This window comes from Octopus bimaculoides, chromosome 25, assembly GCF_046866305.1.
Source record: "Octopus bimaculoides isolate indiv1 chromosome 25, ASM4686630v1, whole genome shotgun sequence".
NCBI lineage: Eukaryota > Metazoa > Mollusca > Cephalopoda > Octopoda > Octopodidae > Octopus > Octopus bimaculoides.
The window spans coordinates 33,352,626-33,359,027 of NC_142952.1; the positions used below are offsets into that span (position 1 = coordinate 33,352,626).

A 6,402-nucleotide genomic window follows, 5' to 3' on the forward strand; every position below is an offset into this window, starting at 1 on the left:
TAATTCCCACCCAGTTTCCCCTCCCGCTTGCTTCTCTCTATTATTCCTTCAGTCATAATAGTTGAATATATTTTTGCACTTCCTCATATGTATTGAGTTCTTTACTGTTTCATCCTTTTACTCAATTGATGTTTGCTTTGTTGTTGTGAAAGAGTTTATTTCCAGTTTTATGTATTTGCTAACATAATACACACACACACACACATGCACTAAAGTTGCAAAGTTTTTAGTCAGCAATTTTGTTCGTTTTTTTTTTTTTTTTGTATTCTGTATTTCTTCTTTATCATTCTCATTATACACACTGAGTAAAACTTGTGCATGTTTATACGGTTGCACACACACACACACACACTTACATATGCCCATGTGCCTATATATAGAGAGAGAGAGGGACAGACAGACAAGTAGATAACTAAATACATGCATACATAGACACACACACTCATATGTATGTATATATATATATGTAACGGATGAAGAGTGTTTCATTTCCAGTATTTGAACAAATATTTCTTTAGTTGTTATTCTGTCGATTCAAACTCTGGCTTTTTTAAAAACCTTCACCTGAACCATCCTTGTTTTTGCAGTATTTTTGTTGTTGTTTTATTTGCACAAATATCTTAAATTCCATTATTATCATTATTATTATTGTTGTTGTTGTTGTTGTTGTTGGTCAGCATTGACTAAAAATTTATTTCAGGAAAAATAATAGGCCAAAATTCAAAAACCATATGCACACACTCACCTCTTACTTTCTCTCTCTCTCCTCATACACACACACACACACACACACAAAATAAATTTATATATATTTAAAATGCACTCATAAAAATAATATACACCATTATTTTATGCATACATTCACACTCACCCCAATATACTCCAGTCACTCACTCACTCACTCACTGGGACCTCGTTTCCCAATTTGAACTGTTTCAAAACTTTCATTATCAGTTTGAACACTTCTGCCTCTACTACCACTACCAGTTACACCACTGCCACTGCTGTTCTTTCCACTGTTGTGACTACTAGTATTGTCAAACCTCCCCTCCTGGCTCTAGAGTTTACCTTATCAAAAGCTACAGTCTGTGTTCATTATTACTGGAGCTTACATCGGTTCAGTACAGCACCGAACAGTTTTAGTTTCTGTGTGGTGTAGACTAGATTCTTGTTTCAACCTCTGGGTTTAAAACTGCTGTCCTTCGTTGAACAGTGTCACTCAAAAGAAAGACTTCTGCAATATCATCAGATTTAATTATCTTTCAGCTGCTGACTCTAAGAGTTAAAATGTCCATGTAAGAAGAAATTCTCTTAATATTCTTCTTCAACTTCTTTTTCTTCTTCTTATTGTCATTATTGTTTTAAACTGAAAATTTTTAAGTCTTTTAATTTACATTCAAGTCTTACTTTGATTAATTTAAGACCAGTCATATCATATCTATTTAGCTAATTTGAGATTAATTATATCTTATCTATTCAGATTTTACTGTCAGCTAATTTTTAAAGACCAGTCAGATTTTTCCTATTCAGATCTTACTGAGACTGGTCATTATAGTAACTTCTCAAGTCTTAAGGTCTTACTATCAGCTTAAAGTTAGTTGTACCATCCCCATTCAAATCTTACTGCCACTAATCTAAGACGAGTAAGATCTTACCTATTCAGCTTTTACTAAGACTAGTCATATCATACATATTCAGGTCTCAAGGTCTCTCTATCAGCTTATTTAAGACTAGTCATATCTTATTCAGATTTCACTCTGTTTATCTAAAACTGGGCAGATCTTAACTAATCAGATCTCACTAAGACTAGTCACATTTTTTGTATCCAGCTCTTTCTATCAGCTCATATAAGACTAGACATATTCTACCTAAGACAAATCTAAGACTTGTCACATCTTACCTATTTGGGTGTTATAACTAGACTGGCCATGCCTTACCTTCTGTTTTTGTAAAACCTTAAAAAAAAAAGAAAGTAGAGAAAAAGTAATTGAAGAAATTAGGATTCAATAATTTCTACAACATGAATTTGTATGTGGTCATGTTCGTGTTTCTCTTTTTATTTTTGTTGTATTGTTGATGTTAGTGTTCTTGTTATTCATGTTTTTTTAACACTTCATGTAGAAAGCTGATTCTGATTTCTGAGATATATACATTTCTCCTGCATTCATCATATAACACCTCTTGCCTCGGCATCATCATCATCATCATCTTACTAATTAATTAATCTTTTATACATTATCCCTCTTTTTTTTTTCTAATAAGTTAATACATCAATTACTGTGGCATATGGAAGTGGAGTTTTAAGAGATAAACACACACACACACACACACACACACACACACACACACACACACACTCACACTCTCTCACACATACACACATGCACACACACACACATTTATTTTAAACTCCTTTATCATTTGTTGTCATTCGGTTTTTACTGAAGAGTAGAGAGCAGACTTGTTCTGTGAAACCTTAACCCAAACCCATCTCTAAGCCGAAAACGACAACTATCCAACCATGGGAGAATATTTTGCTCTCTTCTTCTTTGTCTTCTTCTTTCTTCTTTTAATTGCTCCTTCGAGTTAATTCTGTCCACCCATCTATTCATCCTCTGTTGTTGTTTAACCCCAGGTAAGCCTCCCCAAAAAAGTATTACCAATATTCATTAGGTAAACTTATTAAATAGAAAACTGACTGGATTTTAAAATCGAACTGAGCATTGAACCCTCTCACCTGATTATAAAGTAGAATACTTAAACAGGTAACAGAAATTGATTGGGGAAAAAAAAATCAATATGTACATACATACAGGTACATTGATGTTGCAATATAAAATTAGGTCAGTTAATTAAAACTAGTAACTAATTGAAAACAAAAAAATATTGTCAGAAGAATACCTGCATATAATTATTGAGACTAACACACACACACACACACACACACCTGTCATCATTTGTTTTCCTAAAGATTTTAATGAGGAATATACAACTCCATTTCTATGTTGTAAACAACAACTATCCAACCATGGGAGAATATTTTGCTCTCTTCTTCTTTGTTTTCTTTTTTCTTCTATTAATTGCTCCTTAGAGTTAATTCTAGCCCCTAGCTCAGCCCAAGATAACTATTGCCAATGTGCCCCAGATACATGTCCGTTTCATAGAAAACTGACGGGGATATTAATTGCACTTGACAGACTGGTCATTGGCTACCAAAACTGAGTGGACAACTCACTGTTAAGCTCTGTCAACAGACTAAAAACTTCTTTCCACTCTTATTCCTAAGCATGTAGGTGTCTCAATTGACAAGACAAACAAAAAGCAAGCAGCAGAAACCGATAAGAAAATCAACATACACACATCTCTCTCTCTCTCTCTCTCTCTCTCTCTATATATATATATATATATATATATATATATATATATATATATATATATATATATATATATATATATATACACACACATATATATATATATATATATATACAATTCATAGTTGTCACCTTGTAAACGTGGTTGTCCTGTACAGATCAATGGGAGCAACCACATTGAGGTGGTAACTACTATTACTTTTCTATAGAGTTACTACTTGAAATATATATATATATATATACATATACATGCACACACAACTGTCACCATCTCTATCTATCTGTCTATCTATCCATGCATACATACACACACATACATGTGCATGTATCAGTGTATACATGTATACTGGAATTACTACAGTATAAAATTAGGTTAGTTAACAGGAATTGCTAATTGACTGAATTGAAAAAAAAAAAATTGTCAGAAACATACATAAAATGCATATTTATTCAGATTAACACACACACACACCTATTTTTAACTCCTTCATTTAGTGAGGACTAGAGAGCAGATCTATTCTGTGAAACCATAACAACCCTGTCTCTAAGCCTAAAACGACAACTATCCAACCATGGGAGAATATTTTGCTCTCTTCTTCTTTGTCTTCTTCTTTCTCCTTTTAATTGCCCCTTAGAGCTAATCCTGTCCACCCATCTATTCATCCTCTGTTGTTCTTCATGTTTACTCCCAGGTCAACCTTCATTTAGCTGACCAACGTACAAGGGCACCTGTTTACACCATATCTTTTCTCTATATGCATAGTGTATCTTGGATTACATTCTGCAACATGCCTTTCCTTACTTTCTTAAGTGAAATAGTACAGGATTTGAGGGAGATTTGGTTGCTCTTTCTAGCAGACCTAACAACAATGTAGAGGACTCTAAGTGCTTCTTAGTTGTTTACTGTATAACTTTTTTTAATTTATTTTACATATACATACATACATACATACATATGTATCGTTGTCGTTTAACGTCCGCTTTCCATGCTAGCATGGAAAGCGGACGTCGTTAAATGACGACGATACATACATATATATATATATATATATATATATACATACATACATACATACATACATACATATGTATATATATATATATATATACATACATACATACATACATACATACATACATATATATATATATATATATATATATACATACATACATACATACATATATATATATATATATATATATATATATATATATATATATATATATATATATATATATATGTATATTTAAGAATTTAAGGATTGGAGAAAACGCATGTTATAATTGCATACTTTAACATATGTAGGAATAAAGTATGCAATTATAACATGCGTTTTCTCCAATTCTTAAATATACTCAAATACCCAAAATTTCAAGGAGTTCCTGCCTTAAAAACAGGAGCTAACCACAGTTATTTTGTGTTCTTTGCTACATTGGTTTCTATTAACCCATTTATTCTATCAGAAGAATTTTTATTCATTAAGATAGAAGAAATACACAATTATATATATATATATATATATGTATATATATATATTTATGTGTGATGTTGGTGATGACTTACAATTATATATTCTACACAATGGATAGATTTTTTTTATCTGCATACACACACAGACACGTGTGTGTATATATATATATATATGTATATATATATATATATATATGTATATATATATATATATATATATATATATATATATATATATATATATATATATACATAGAAAAAGAGAGAAAGCTAGATTAGACATTCATTTAATTTTAGTCTTTAAATACTTCAAGACTCTCAGGATATGCATAAGTTGTACTAATCCTACCAGTCTGGGAAAACTTTTAGAAAGTTCCTCTACATTGCTCCTACCCTATACTTCTAGCTTTGATATACACGAGTGTGCATGTGTGTGTGTGTAATGTATGGTATTTCATGTATGTATATATATTTGTGTGTGTGTGTGTGATATATCTTATAGATATGTGTACATATGATTGACCGTTGACTGAACACTATTCAATTATTTTTCTCCGTGTTTTTCTCCTTGTCTCCGTATTCTTTCTGTTGAAGAGCGTAGCTCGAAACGTCAAAGACTTTCCGTATTCCCGAGCGTCATACTAATATATACTTTTGTTATTTACACCACCTGTCCTTGTCTGTTGTTATTATTTGTATATTCTCCCATATATATATATATATATATATATATATATTATATATATAATATCATATATACAGGTAAATAATCAGGCAGTATAAAATTAGGTTCGTTAACAGGAATTGCTAATTGACTAAAAAGGAAAATAAAAAAAAAATTGTCAGCAACATACATAAAACACATATTTATTCAGATTAATGTACACATGAACACACACACACACACACGCTCATATATGTACGTACCTATATAATATATATATATATATATATATATATATATATATATATATATATATATCTGTATGTATGTATAGAATATGTATGTGCATAATATGTATATATGTATTTATATGTATATATATGTATGTATACACTGAATATATATATATATATATACATGGATATGTGTGTGCGTGTGTGTTTGTGTGTGTATTCTATTGTTTTAAAATTAACTAACCACAATGGTTTTCTACCTCCAGTTTGAAGAGAGGTTATATGCCCATGGCCTTTGGAGCCTAACAAGTTGTCTATAAAGCTAAGCACTTCATGGATACAAACTCATTGGTCACTCTATGATCAGCCATATATTCAACTTCATGTAAATATATATATATGTGTATGTGTGTGGTGCATGTGTATGTTTGTGTGTGTATATATATATCTACACACCCACACACGTCAATGAGGTTCCATCTCCATCACTCAGTTTCCATTCATGGGACATTGGTCAACACACGGAAGTTGTGATATAGAGTGTGATATAGGGTGTGCATGGGTATCGAACCTAGAATCAGAGACTCCTCAAGTTACATTATCAGCAACACAGCATTTATGAATACACATGTGTGTGTGTATGTGCATGCACACACT

General features: G+C 31.4%; 1 protein-coding gene across 35 annotated transcripts in view; it reads left to right on the forward strand.

Annotated features, from left to right (window-relative positions):
• The window catches only part of LOC106877320 (oxidation resistance protein 1), a 365,865-nt gene that overhangs the window by 263,497 nt on the left and 95,966 nt on the right, over positions 1-6,402 (forward strand). For 4 of the 35 annotated variants that reach the window (XM_089342200.1, XM_089342202.1, XM_089342204.1 and 1 more), the window contains exon 1: positions 837-1,295. The exons of 30 other annotated variants lie outside the window; for them this stretch is intronic. The gene's annotated coding sequence lies outside the window, so the exon portion shown is untranslated. Of the gene's footprint in view, positions 1-836; positions 1,296-6,402 lie in introns of those variants that run through there. One more of the 35 variants, XM_089342199.1, reaches the window with a different exon arrangement.